Genomic DNA, 15,000 nt, shown 5'->3' on the forward strand with positions numbered 1-15,000 from the left:
GGAGGAGGAGGAGGTAGGTGAGGGAAGAGGCGTCCCTCTCCGATGCTGCCCTGGCACCGCTGGGCTGCTCAGCTCAGGGGTATTATGAAACCCCCCATCTCCATCTCATCATCCACCTCCACCTCCTCATCCTCATCCTCATCATCTGGGAAGCTCATCTGGACAACATCCTGGCATTACCACCAATCACATAGATTCATTAAGGCTTGGGCCATTGATCCAGTGTAATTTATAGTCTTATGTGCTTTACGGTAGAGTTTCTTAATAGAAACACACAAATGATATATACTAAAAACAGAAAAACAAACTGTTAAGTGAGAAGTAGGCATTGGCCTGAAGCCGAAAAAGAAATGCACATGAGCACCACAATGCCTACTCCACCCATGCTCTACCAAGGATTTCCAGCATATAGCTTTGACCTACCACAGTATCTACAGTATATTGGCCTATTGTACTTCAAACAATGTTTATGCAGGTTGCTTAGAAAAAAACATTTATCTGGTTTTTAAACCAGAAGGTAATTATATAAAATTATACAGCATTTCCACACTCAAAAGGTGTCTTTCGAAAATGTAACTTGCAATTCAAATGATAAAAAAATAAGTGTTTTGTCTCACATAATTTGTTGTCCTGGGTCTGGTGTCAGTCAATCCAGAAAATTGCAAGAACTTTGAAACACGAGCAATGGACATTGGACTGGTGGAAATCTGTCCTTTGGTCTGATGAGTCCAAATTTGAGATTTTTGGTTCTAACCGCTGTGTCTTTGTGAGACGCAGAGTAGGTGAATGGATGATCTCCGCATGTCTGGTTCCCACCATGAAGCATTGAGGAGGAGGTGTGATGGTGCTCTGCTGGTGACACTGTCAGTGATTTGTTTTCGAATTCAAGGAACACTTGACCAGCATGGCTACCACAGTATTCTGCAGCGATACGCCATCCCATCTGGTTTGCGCTTACTGGGACTATCATTTGTTTTTCAACAGGACAATGACCCAACACACCTCCAGGCTATGTAAGAAGGAGAGTGATGGAGTGCTGCTTCAGATGACCTTTTTCTTAAAAGTTCATTTGTGGAATTTCTTTCCTTCATAATGTGTTTGAGCCAATCAGTTGTGCTGTGACAAGGTAGGTGGGTGTGTGTGTGGGGAGGGGGGGTATACAGAAGATAGCCCTATTACAGAAGATAGCCCTATTACAGAAGATAGCCCCGTTACAGAAGATAGCCCTACCAAGTCCATATTATGGCAAGAACATCTCAAATAAGCAAAGAGAAACGACAGTCCATCATTACTTTCAGACATGGTCAGTCAATACGGAAAATGTCAAGAACTTTAAGGCACACTTAACCAGCATGCCTACCACAGCATTCTGCAGCGATACACCATCCGATCTGGTTTGGACTTACCCTAACCCTGTTTTTCAACAGAACAATGACCCAACACACCTCCAGGCTGAGTAAGGGCTATTTTATCAAGAAGGAGAGTGATAGAGTGCTGCATCAGATGACCAGGACTCCACAATCACCCAACCTCAATCAAATTGAGATGGTTTGGGATGAGTCGGACTGCAGAGTGAAGGAAAAGTAGCCAACAAGTGCTCAGCATATGTGGGAACTCATTTAAGTCTGTTATGTTTTTTTTGGTTACTACATGATTCCATATGTGTTATTTCATAGTTTTGATGTCTTCAATATTATTCTACAATGTAGAAAATAGTAAAACTAAAGAAAAACCCTTGAATGAGTAGATGTTCAAAAATGTTGGACCGGTAGTGTATGTGGGAACTCCTTCAAGACTGTTGGAAAAGCATTCCAGGTGTATCTGGTTGAGAAAATGCCAATAGTGTGCAAAGCTGTCATCAAGGCAAAGGGTGACTACTTTGAAGAATCTCAAATATAAAATATATTTTGATTTAACACTTTTTTTGTTAATACATGATTCCATATGTGTTATTTTATAGTTGTGATGTCTTCACTATTCTACAATGTAGAAAATATTAAAAATAAAGAAAAACCCTTGAACGAGTAGACATGTCCATACTTTTGACTGGTACTGTATATACACACTCTGGAGACATGCTTGGCCAGTCCATCACCTTTACCCTCAGCTTCTTTAGCAAGGCAGTGGTCGTCTTGGAGGTGTGTTTGGGGTCGTTAACATGTTGGAATACTGCCCTGCGGCCCAGTCTCCGAAGGGAGGGGATCATGCTCTGCTTCAGTATGTCACAGTACATGTTGGTATTCATGGTTCCCTCAATGAACTGTAGCTCCCCAGTGCCAACAGCACTCATGCAGCCCCAGACCATGACACTCCCACCACCATGCTTAACTGTAGGCAAGACACACTTGTCTTTGTACTCCTCACCTGGTTGCCGCCACACACGCTTGACACCATGACCACAAATTTAACACACCTACTCCCCATTCACACCTGAGATCTTGTAACACTAACAAGTCACATGACAAAATGTGTCATTCTCCCAATACTTTTGGACCTTAAAAAGGTACTGGGATTAGTGTGGTGTGTGAAGAATCCAATACTTTAACCTGTACATGGTACACATTTAAAAAAAAATGTTATCTTTATTTAACTAGGCAAGTCAATTAAGAGCAAATTCTTTATTTTCAATGACGGCCTAGGAACATGGGTTAACTGCCTTGTTCAGGGGCAAAACGACAGATTATTACCTTGTCAGCTCAAGGATTCGATCTTGCAACCTTTCGTTACTAGTCCACTAGGCTACCTGCTGCCCCAAATCACGTTATTGTGGGAGCACTCCTCTAAGAGGATGAATCAGAATGTTTGAGAAGGTTTGAATCCTAAGAACCTGCCTACACTTTAAAGTACATAGACCAGCATAAGCTACAGTAGTAGGTCAAAGCTGTGTGCTGGAAAACCTTGGTAGAGCATGGTGGAGTAGGCATTGATGTGCTGGAAAACCATGGTAGAGCATGGGTGGAGTAGGCATTGTGGTGCTGGAAAACCTGGTAGAGCAGGGTGGAGTAGGCATTGATGTGCTGGAAAACCTTGGTAGAGCATGGGTTGGAGTAGGCATTGATGTGCTGGAAACCTGGTAGAGAATGGGTGGAGTAGGCATTGTGGTGCTGGAAAACCTTGGTAGAGCATGGGTGGAGTAGGCATTGTGTGCTGGAAAACCTTGGTAGAGCATGGGTGGAGTAGGCATTGATGTGCTGGAAAACCTTGGTAGAGCATGGGTGGAGTAGGCATTGTGGTGCTGGAAAACCTTGGTAGAGCATGGGTGGAGTAGGCATTGATGTGCTGGAAAACCTTGGTAGAGCATGGGTGGAGTAGGCATTGTGGTGCTGGAAAACCTTGGTAGAGCATGGGTGGAGTAGGCATTGTGGTGCTGGAAAACCATGGTAGAGCATGGGTGGAGTAGGCATTGTGGTGCTGGAAAACCATGGTAGAGCATGGGTGGAGTAGGCATTGTGGTGCTGGAAAACCATGGTAGAGCATGGGTGGAGTAGGCATTGTGGTGCTGGAAAACCTTGGTAGAGCATGGGTGGAGTAGGCATTGTGGTGCTGGAAAACCTTGGTAGAGCATGGGTGGAGTAGGCATTGTGGTGCTGGAAAACCATGGTAGAGCATGGGTGGAGTAGGCATTGTGGTGCTGGAAAACCATGGTAGAGCATGGGTGGAGTAGGCATTGTGGTGCTGGAAAACCATGGTAGAGCATGGTGGAGTAGGCATTGTGGTGCTGGAAAACCATGGTAGATGCATGGGTGGAGTAGGCATTGTGGTGCTGGAAAACCTTGGTAGAGCATGGGTGGAGTAGGCATTGTGGTGCTGGAAAACCATGGTAGAGCATGGGTGGAGTAGGCATTGTGGTGCTGGAAAACCATGGTAGAGCATGGGTGGAGTAGGCATTGTGGTGCTGGAAAACCTTGGTAGAGCATGGGTGGAGTAGGCATTGTGGTGCTGGAAAACCTTGGTAGAGCATGGGTGGAGTAGGCATTGTGGTGCTGGAAAACCTTGGTAGAGCATGGGTGGAGTAGGCATTGTGGTGCTGGAAAACCTTGGTAGAGCATGGGTGGAGTAGGCATTGTGGTGCTGGAAAACCTTGGTAGAGCATGGGTGGAGTAGGCATTGATGTGCTTGTGCATTTCCTTTACTTTTTCGGCTTCAAACCAATGCCTACTTCTCACATAAAACAGATTTTTTGTTTTGATATATATATACACACACACACACATACGGTGGGGAGAACAAGTATTTGATACACTGCCGATTTTGGAGGTTTTCCTACTTACAAAGCATGTAGAGGTCCTGTACATTTCTATCATAGGTACACTTCGACTGTGAGAGACGGAATCTAAAACAAAAATCCAGAAAATCACATTGTATGATTTTTAAGTAATTAATTTGCATTTTATTGCATGACATAATTATTTAATACATCATAAAAGCAGAACTTAATATTTGGTACAGAAAACCTTTGTTGCAATTACAGAGACCATACATTTCCTGTAGTTCTTGACCAGGTTTGCACACATTGCAGCAGGGATTTTGGCCCACTCCTCCATACAGACCTTCTCCAGATCCTTCAGGTTTCGGGGCTGTCACTGGGCAATACGAAGTTTCAGCTCCCTTCCAAAGATTTTCTATTGGGTTCAGGTCTGGAGACTGGCTAGGCCACTCCAGGACCTTGAGATGCTTCTTACGGAGCCACTCCTTAGTTGCCCTGGCTGTGTGTTTCGGGTCGTTGTCCATGCTGGAAGACCCAGCCACAACCCATCTTCAATGCTCTTACTGAGGGAAGGAGGTTGTTGGCCAAGATCTCGCGATACATGGCCGCATCAATCCTCCCTCAATACAGTGCAGTCGTCCTGTCCCCTTTGCAGAAAAGCATCCCCAAAGAATGAGTTTCCACCTCCATGCTTCACGGTTGGGATGGTTGTTCTTGGGGTTGTACTCATCCTTCTTCTTCCTCCAAACACGCCGAATGGAGTTTAGACCAAAAAGCTTCTATTTGTGTCTCATCACGCCACATGACCTTCTCCCATTCCTCCTCTGGATCATCCAAATGGTCATTGGCAAACTTCAGAAGGGCCTGCACATGTGCTGGCTTGAGCAGGGGGACCTTGCGTGCGCTGCAGGATTTTAATCCATGACAGCGTAAGTGGTGTTACTAATGGGTTTCTTTGAGACTATGGTCCCAGCTCTCTTCAGGTCATTGACCAGGTCCTGCCGTGTAGTTCTGGGCTGATCCCTCACCTTCCTCATGATCATTGATGCCCCACGAGGTGAGATCTTGCATGGAGCCCCAGACCGAGGGTGATTGACCGTCATCTTGAACTTCCATTTTCTAATAATTGCGCCAACACTTGTGCCTGTCTCACCAAGCTGCTTGCCTATTGTCCTGTAGCCCATCCCAGCCTTGTGCATGTCTACAATTTATCCCTGATGTCCTTACACAGCTCACTGGTCTTGGACTTTGTGGAGAGGTTGGAGTCCTGTTTGATTGAGTGTGTGGACAGGTGTCTTTATACAGGTAACGAGTTCAAACAGGTGCAGTTAATACAGGTAATGAGTGGAGAACAGGAGGGCTTCTTAAAGAAAAACGAACAGGTCTGTGAGAGCCGGAAATCTTACTGGTTGGTAGGTGATCAAATACTTATGTCATGCAATAAAATGCAAATTAATTACTTAAAATTCATACAATGTGATTTTCTGATTTTGTTTAGATTCCGTCTCTCACAGTTGAAGTGTACCTATGATAAAAATTACAGACCTCTACATGCTTTGTAAGTAGGAAAACCTGCAAAATCGTCAGTGTGTCAAATACTTGTTCTCCCCACTGTATATACACACATATATATATACACACACGTGTATATATATATACACAGTAGAAGTCAGAAGTTTACATACACCTTAGCCAAATACATTTATACTCAGTTTTTCACAATTCCAGACATTTAATCCTAGTAAAATTCCCTGTTTTAGGTCAGTTAGGATCACCACTTTATTTTAAAAATGTGAAATGTCAGAATAATAGTAGAGAGAATTATTTATTTCAGCTTTTATTTCTTTCATCACATTCCCAGTGGGTCAGAAGTTACATACACTCAATTAGTATATTGTAGCATTCATTGCCTTTAAATTGTTTAACTTGGGTCAAACGTTTTGGGTAGCCTTCCCACAAGCTTCCCACAATAAGTTGGGTGAATTTGGCCCATTCCTCCAGACAGAGCTGGTGTAACTGAGTCAGGTTTGTAGGCCTCCTTGCTCGCACACACTTTTTTCAGTTCTGCCCACAAATGTTCTATGGATTGAGGTCAGGGCTTTGTGATGGCCACTCCAATACCTTGACTTTGTTGTCCTTAAGCCATTTTGCCACAACTTGGAAGTATGCTTTGGTCATTGTCCATTTGGAAGACCCATTTGCGAAACAAGCTTTAATTTCCTGACTGATGTCTTGAGATGTTGCTTCAATATATCCACAAAATTTTCCTTCCACTTGATGCCATCTATTTGTGAAGTGCACCAGTCCTTCTGCAGCAAAGCACCCCACAAACATGATGCTGCACCCGTGCTTCACGGTTGGGATGGGGTTCTTCGGCTTGCAAGCCCCCCCTTTTTCCTTCAAACATAACGAGGTCATTATGGCCAAACAGTTCTATTTTTGTTTCATCAGACAAGATGACATTTCTTCTCAAAAAGTATGATCTTGTCCCCATTTGCAGTTTGCAAACCGTAGTATGGCTTTTTTATGGCGGTTTTGGAGCAGTGGCTTCTTCCTTGCTGAGCGGACTTTCACGTTATGACGATATCTGTACTCATTTTAATGTGGATATAGATACTTTGTACCTGTTTCCTCCAGCATCTTCACAAGGTCCTTTGCTGTTGTTCTGGGATTGATTTGCACTTTTGCACCAAAGTACGTTCATCTCTTGGAGACAGGAAGCGTCTAGTTCTTGAGCGGTATGACGGCTTGCGTGGTCCCATGGTGTTTATACTTGTGTACTATTGTTGTACAGATGAACGTGGTAACTTCAGGCGTTTGGAAATTGCTCTCAAGGATGAACCAGAACTTATGGAGGTCTAGAATTTATTTTCTGAGGTCTTGGCTGATTTCTATTGATTTTCCCATGATGTCAAGCAAAGAAGCAATGAGTTTGAAAGGTAGGCCTTGAAATACATCCACAGGTACACCTCCAATTGACTCAAATGATGTCAATTAGCCTATCAGAAACTTCTAAAGCCATGACATAATTTTCTGGAATTTCCAAGCTGTTTAAAGGCACAGTGTATGTCAACTTAGTGTATGTAAACTTCTGACCCACTGGAATTGTGATACAGTGAATTATAAGTGAAATAATCTGTCTGTTACAAACTGTTGGAAAAATTACTTGTGTCATGCACAAAGTAGACGTTCCTAACCAACTTGCCAAAACTATAGTTCGTTAACAAGAAATTTGTGGAGTGGTTGAAAACGAGTTTTAATGACTCCAACCTAAGTGTATGTAAACTTCTGACTTCAACTGTATATTATATATATACAGTTGAAGTCAGAAGTTTACATACAGTATATATATATAAGTATCACTAAGTCATGCAAGACAAGCAGCTTGCTGTCTTTGTCAAACATATCATAGATCAACCATATAATGCTCTATACAGATGTGCATCTATACGACCCTACCTCCTCGTAGTCGTTTTCCGGTGACAGGAAATCGTCTACAATGGCGACCCTCTGACCCAGCTGTTCGCTCAGTGCGTCCAGGAACCGGTCTGTATCAGAGGAGCGCGGGCGGATGAGAGAAAGTGTAGCGCCTCTTATTGAGACGGGCATGGGAGGGTGGGCTGGCAGGGTAGTCGGGGGCGAGGGAGGGGGCTGTCTAGGCTGATGTAGGGGTTGGACTCGGCACTGGTCTGGGAGGTGAGACCTGGGGGGTAGAACTGGACCGGGGAGGGGGGCTAGGGAGGGGCTCCTGCCAGGCGGAGGGAGGTGGTGGGGGGCCCTTACGGCTACCTGTGGGAGAGGAACAATGACATCACTGCTCCTGTAGAGAAGAACATCTACCATTACATTGATCTAACTATTCTATTGACCAAGGGTTGTAGATCACGCTAATTCACAATACATGGTCTATTCATTTCTGCTGTTCTAACTATTTGGTTTGGATGTTTTTATACCCAGTAGCTACCTGTGTTTGTGAACATATTCACACTCCACTGACTAACAGAGAGATAGGTGGACTCAACTCAAACTAGAAGACTACATGTGTCAGGCAAGCTGAAATTCACATTTCAACCTGTTTGTAATGATGTTATTTTAACCAGATTTCAACCTGTTTGTATTGACGTTATTTTAAACCAGATTTCAACCTGTTTGTATTGATGTTATTTTAACCAGATTTCAACCTGTTTGTATTGACGTTATTTTAACCAGATTTCTACCTGTTTGTAATAATGTAATATTTTTTTACCCCCTTTTTCTCCCCAATTTCCTGGTATCCAATTGGTAGTTACAGTCTTGTCTCATCGCTGCAACTCCCCATACGGACTCGGGAGAGGCGAAGGTCGAGAGCCGTGCATCCTCCGAAACACAACCCAACCAAGCCGCACTGCTTCTTGACACAATGCCCACTTAACCCGGAAGCCAGTCGCACCAATGTGTCAGAGGTACAAACTGGCGACCGTGTCAGCGTGCACTGTGCCGGCCCGCCACAGAAGTCGCTAGTGCGCGATGGTGACAAGGACTTCCCTAACCCGACGACGCTGGGCCAATGGTGCCGCGCCCCACGGGTCTCCTGATCGCAGGCAGCTGCGACAGAGCCTGGACTCGAAACCCAGAATCTCTAGTTGCACAGCCTTAGGACCACTGCGCCACTCGAGAGGCCCTAATGACGTAATTTTAACCAAATTTCCTGGATGCGTCATGATTAACAACACTTCAAGTAAAATGTTACCGGTTGGAGTAGATACCTGTGTTAGCGTGCATGGACGGAGAGCCTGCGTGTTCGAGGACCTCCAGCTCTACCAGACTGTCCGCCGGAGGAGGAGCGCGAGCCTTCAGAGACTTGGACCTCTTCCCTGAGTACACGTTCTCCAGCTCAGCATACACCGCAGACAGCTAGACAGAGAGAAGATATGCCCTTTCATAACGACACAGATAGATGAGATAAAAGCCAGAAAATAAGAGGAAGGAGGAAACAACCTAGATCAGTGGTCACTAGTCCTAGTTCCCAAGAGCCAATGAGTGTACAGGCTTTTGTTTCAGCCTGACAGTGACACACCTGCTTAAATTAATGAGCCACTCACTGGGTTCTTGAGTAATTGAAGCCAGTGTGTTTTATAGTGCTGGACCAGAGGAAAAAGATGCAGACCTGGACTAGTGAGCACTGTTTTAGTCATCCTTATTCTAATATATCCCATTTAGCAGACGCTTTTGTCCAAAGCGACTTACAAGTCGGCTGGGGCCACTACTTTTACATATGGGTGGCCCCAGCGGGAATCGAACCCACGACGCTTGGCGTTGCAAGCGCCATGCTCTACCGACTGAGCCACACAGGACCACTTCTCTCAGTCTCACTTGGGTACCCACGTTGGTGAGGTTGTTGGGGGTCTCTGGGAGGGACGTCCCGTCTCCTGACTGTCTCTCTCCTGGAGCCAGCCTCATCCCCATCTCCACTGGATCAGTACGGATCCCTACAGGAAACATGCTGCATTAGGTTTCAGGCATTCCAAAAAAAGATGTATTTCTCCATACCCATTCACTTGACTGGGTAGGTTTAAGCAAAAGCTCCACCTAGTGTCAGAAATATTTATTTCATGCTACTTTTGACAATACTGATGATGATGGTGATAATAATGACGATGATGATGACGATGATATTGCCACTGATAGTAATGATGGTGCTACTTCTACTGGTGATGAAGATGATGATGAAGGACAAAGACAAACGCAAGTACCCATCCCCAGGTGAGTGCCGATGATGAGGTCGTCAGAGCTCCGCCCACGCATGCTGGCCCTGTAGGCGGTTCCTGTCACTCTCATGGAGCTGCTACGGCGATGGGGCTCGGGGGCGGGCTCTGGCTCAGGTGGGGGGGCTGGCGCTAGAATACACACAGCGTGTGTATGTCAGTGTACACACACACGCAGACACACTGGCACAATCACAAATTTACCTTGTCTTTCACATCTCCACATACACCCACCAAATCACAAATGTACACGTAGATATCACATTTACTCACATAAGCACACACACAACCACACTTCCCACAACCCACCTGCAGCCTTGTAACCGAGAAACGTGAAATCTTGCTCTGGCAGTGCTCCTGCTCTTCGTAGGTCAGAAGCTGGTAGACAAACCGCCAGATCACCTGCTTGGCTGGCGTGTCCAACACCGGGAACACGTCCACAATCAGAGTGTCAACATTCCTGTCGCCACGTAGGAGGGGGCAGGGTTAGGGTATTCTGGCTGTCTAATAATTGGTCATGCTAATACAATGGTCTTACAGAACATTGCATAAAGAGAAAATGATGGTAACTTACTCTAGACAGCATAATTATAGGGCGGAAGTTTCTGTACCATGTTCTCTCAAACCAGTAGGTTATCTCTTCTTTCACTCTCAATCTCGCTTTCAATCTCTCAACATATTTAGTTTCTTTCTCTGATTTCTCTCACTTTCTCACACTCTACCTCCCTTCCTATCCTTCCCTCGCTCCCCCTCTATCTCCCTTCCTATCCTTCCCTCACTCCCCCTCTACCTCACTTCCTGTCCTTCCACCCTCCCCTCTACCTCCCTTCCTCTTCTTCCCTCCCCTCTATCTCCCTTCCTATCCTCCCCTCCATCTCCCTTTCTCTCCTTCCCTCACTCCCCTCTACCTCCCTCCCTTCCTATCCTTCCCTCCCTCCCTTACTATCCTTCCACCCTCCCCTCTACCTCCTCCCTCCCTTCCCTCCCTCCCCCTCTACCTCCTTTCCTCTTTCCCACCCTTCCCTCTACCTCCCTTCCTATCCTTCCTTCCCTCCCTCCCCTCTACCTCCCTTCCATCCCTCCCCCTCCCCTCTCCTTCCCTCCCTCCCTCCCCCTCTACCTCCCTTCCCTCCCTCCCCTTCCCCCTCTGCTCCCTTCCTATCCATCCCTCCCTCCCTCCTACCTCCCTTCCTATCCTTCACTCCCTCCCCGCTACCTCCTCCCTATCCTTCCCTCACTCCCCCTCTACCTCCCTCCCTCCCTCCCCTCCCCCTCTCCTTCCCTCCCTCCCTCCCCTCTACCTCCCTTCCCTCCCTCCCCTTCCCCTCTGCTCCCTTCCTATCCATCCCTCCCTCCCTCCCCTCTAACCTCCCTTCCTATCCTTCCCACCCTCCCCTCTACCTCCCTTCCCTCCCTCCCTCTCTACTCCCTTCCTATCCTTCCATCCCTCCCCCTCTACCTCCTGTCCTATCCTTCCCCCCCTCCCTCCCTACCCTCCCTCCCCCTCTACCTACCTCCCTTCCTTTCCTTCTTCCTCCCTCCCTCCTCCCTCCCTCCTCCCTCCTCCCTCCCTCCCTCCCTCCCTCCCTCCCTCCCTCCCTCCCTCCCTCCCTCCCTCCCTCCCTCCCCCTCTACCTCATTTCCTATCCTTCCCTCCCTCCCCTCCTACCTCCCTTCCTATCCTTCACTCCCTCCCCGCTACCTCCCTCCCTATCCTTCCCTCACTCCCCCTCTACCTCCCTTCCCTCCCTCCCCCTCCCCTTCCCTCCCTTCCTATCCTTCCCTCCCTCCCTCCCCTCCCCCCTCTACCTCCCTTCCTATCCATCCTCCCTCCCTCCCCCTCTACCTCCCTTCCTATCCTTCCCACCCTCCCCCTCTACCTCCCTTCCCTCCCTCCCCCTCTACCTCGCTTCCTATCCTTCCCACCCTCCCCTCTACCTCCCTTCCTATCCTTCCCTCCCTCCCCTCTACCTCCTGTCCTATCCTTCCCTCCCTCCCTCCCTACCCTCCCTCCCCCTCTACCTACTTCCCTTCCTTTCCTTCCTTTCCTTCCTTCTTCCTTCCTTCCTTCCTTCCTTCCTTCCTTCCTTCCTTCCTTCCTTCCTTCCTTCCTTCCTTCCCTCCCTCCCTCCCTCCCTCCCTCCTCCCTCCCCCTCTACCTAATTTCCTATCCTTCCCTCCCTCCCTCCTACCTCCTTCCTATCCTTCACTCCCTCCCCCTCTACCTCCCTTCCTATCCTTCCCCCCTCCCCCTCCTCCCCTCCCTCCCCTCACCTTCCTTCCCTCCCTCCACCTCTACCTCCTTCCTATCCTTCCCTCCCTCCCCCTCACCTATGCTGGAAGAAGCTCTCAAGGGCCTTGCAGATGGTGTATCTCTCCTGGATGGTGAGCAGGTGCTCCAGCTGCTGTCCGAAGGTGCGCCCCTGGACCCTGATAGAGGGAGGCAGGATCTCAGCCACCCACTGCAGGGAGTTGAGCACTGGGGAGCGGGGCACGCCTCCACCCGGGGACGCCCTTCCTGGCCCTCCTGGCTGCTCTGGCTCAGGTAGCGTGAAGGTGGGGGGTCCTTCCTCCACGACCAGGGTGGGCATGGCACCGCTGCCCTGTAGCATGGAGACGACCTTCTCATGGGAACAACTCCTTCAGACACATATAGAGATACAGAGATAGTGTCATTAAACTACAGACTCTCGACCATGATCACTACTACGCTCTTAGAAAAAAAGATGCTATCTAGAACCTAAAATGGTTCTTTGGTTGTCCCCATAGGAGAACCCTTTGAAGAACCTGTTTTGGTTCCAGGTAGAACCCTTTTGAGTTCCATGTAGAACCCTTTAAACAGAGGGTTCTATAATGAACCCAAAAGAGTTCTACATAGAACCAAAAAGGGTTCTGCCTGGAACCAAAAAGGGGATTCTCCTATGGGGACTAGCCAGAGAACCTTTTTGGAACAATATTTTCTAAGAGTGTACTATACATCCCTATACAGTAGCATGGACACCACATTCTAATGGAAACAAGTAAAACGCCCGGAAACAAAACCTTATATTGAAGTCTCTATACAACAGTATCTAAGGCTCTGGTCCCTACCACAAACTACCACTGCAGAGGAAACTACTCTGCTGTTTATCCACACTCTAAGTTATTAACAAATGAATTCAATACAACACAGCTGTCAGGTAATGTTTGTCCATTCATCTATTAAAGGACTACACTACAACAGTGTGAGATATGAACATTGGTTTCAAAATCAAAATCCACACAAAGCATGCAGTTAGCTAGAGCACTAGCCTGAATTAAATACAAGTGGAGGTTGGCTTGACAACATACAAACAAACGTAAATGAACCAGTAAATCATTTGTTTCTATATAAAATGATTAAGTCTAATTTAGAATGCTGTCTAACCGCATGTCAAGTCCATTGAGGAACAGGATGCGGTCTCCAGGTTTGAGCCCCGCCTTATCTGCTGGACTCCCTGGAGAGGGAGAGAGAGGGAGAGAGAGGGAGAGAGGGAGAGAGGGAGAGAGAGAGAGAGAGAGAGAGAGGGAAGAGAGAGAGAGAGAGGAAGAGAGAGAGGGAAGAGAGAGAGGGAAGATTGAGAGGGAAGAGAGAGAGAGAGGGAGAGAGGGAGAGGGAGAGAGGGAGGGAGAGAGAGAGAGAGAGAGAGAGAGACACAATATAGGCTACAGAGTCTGTGGTCTGTGCTCACAGATGGACCTCCAGAAAGCCAGTGAACCCTGTGGCAACACAATGTCTACACAGCAACATTAAAAAAAAAATCTTTACCTTTACTTAACTAGGCAAGTCAGTTAAGAACAAATTCTTATTTTCAATGACGGCCTAGAAACAGTGGGTTAACTGCCTGTTCAGGGGCAGAACGACAGATTTGTACCTTGTACCTTTCGGTTACTAACGCTCTAACCACTAGGCTACACACACTGCTCTAAGCAACCTACCTGGGATGACTGAGTCGATCCAGACAGGTGCATGGCCCCTGAGGGTGAATCCAAAACTTAGGTTCCCTTTGCAGACTCTCACCGTCCTGCAGTACAGATAGAAACACAACACACATGAATTGATATGGCCTTGGTAAGATGTCTCACTCACCCTAAACCTTGGTAAGATGTCTCACTCACCCTAACCCTTGGTAAGATGTCTCACTCACCCTAACCCTTGGTAAGATGTCTCACTCACCCTGACCCTTGGTAAGATGTCTCACTCACCCTAACCCTTGGTAAGATGTCTCACTCACCCTAACCCTTGATAAGGTGGTTCACTAACCCTAACCCTTGGTAAAGTGGTTCACTAACCCTAACCCTTGGTAAAGTGGTTCACTAACCCTAACCCTTGGTAAAGGGGTTCACTAACCCTAACCCTTGGTAAAGTGGTTCACTAACCCTTGGTAAAGTGCTTCACTAACCCTTGGTAAAGTGCTTCACTAACCCTAACCCTTGTTAAAGTGGTGTACTAACCCTTGTTAAAGTGGTTCACTAACCCTTGGTAAGTGGTTCACTAACCCTAACCCTTGGTAAAGTGGTTCACTAACCCTTGTTAAGTGGTTCACTAACCCTTGGTAAAGTGGTTCACTAACCCTTGGTAAAGTGGTTCACTAACCCTTGGTAAAGTGTCTCTCACGCTTTAGGGAACAGACTGGTGAAATGACATGGAACAGAACATGTGAAAGTGATTGAAAAGGACAGCTGTAGCCATGTGTCATTGTGTCCCCCAACCTGCACCCCCACCCTGCCTCAAAATATGGCTTGTTACCATAGAAACTCCTCTGGGTAATACTTGGGATTAGTATGTCATCTAAAAATGAGGTTGAATTGTCTCATTTAAACCTATTAGAGTTGATGGAGGGTCTGCAGTAAACACTCTCCATTTCAGGTGTAACAAATAAAACATGCAGTTGGAAAGTAATAATGAGGTTACAACTACTCTACCTGCTGTACTGAAATACATATATCACTTCAGTGATTGGATTCATGTAAAAGGAACATTTTCAGAGATTGTGTCCCAAATTGCAGCCTATTCCCTATTTATTGCAC

The 15,000-nt window shown here is 46.9% G+C and overlaps 1 non-coding gene and 1 pseudogene across 1 annotated transcript; both read right to left on the bottom strand.

Annotated features, from left to right (window-relative positions):
• Positions 1–68: 68 nt before the first annotated feature.
• Positions 69–15,000, bottom strand: part of LOC116369321 (delphilin-like) — a 16,505-nt pseudogene continuing 1,573 nt past the window's right edge.
• On the bottom strand, positions 9,467–9,542 carry trnaa-ugc (transfer RNA alanine (anticodon UGC)). The gene has a single exon. It is a non-coding gene; the product is annotated as a tRNA-Ala (tRNA).

The sequence above is a fragment of the Oncorhynchus kisutch genome, unplaced genomic scaffold (assembly GCF_002021735.2).
Source record: "Oncorhynchus kisutch isolate 150728-3 unplaced genomic scaffold, Okis_V2 scaffold2152, whole genome shotgun sequence".
In the NCBI taxonomy this organism is placed as follows: domain Eukaryota; kingdom Metazoa; phylum Chordata; class Actinopteri; order Salmoniformes; family Salmonidae; genus Oncorhynchus; species Oncorhynchus kisutch.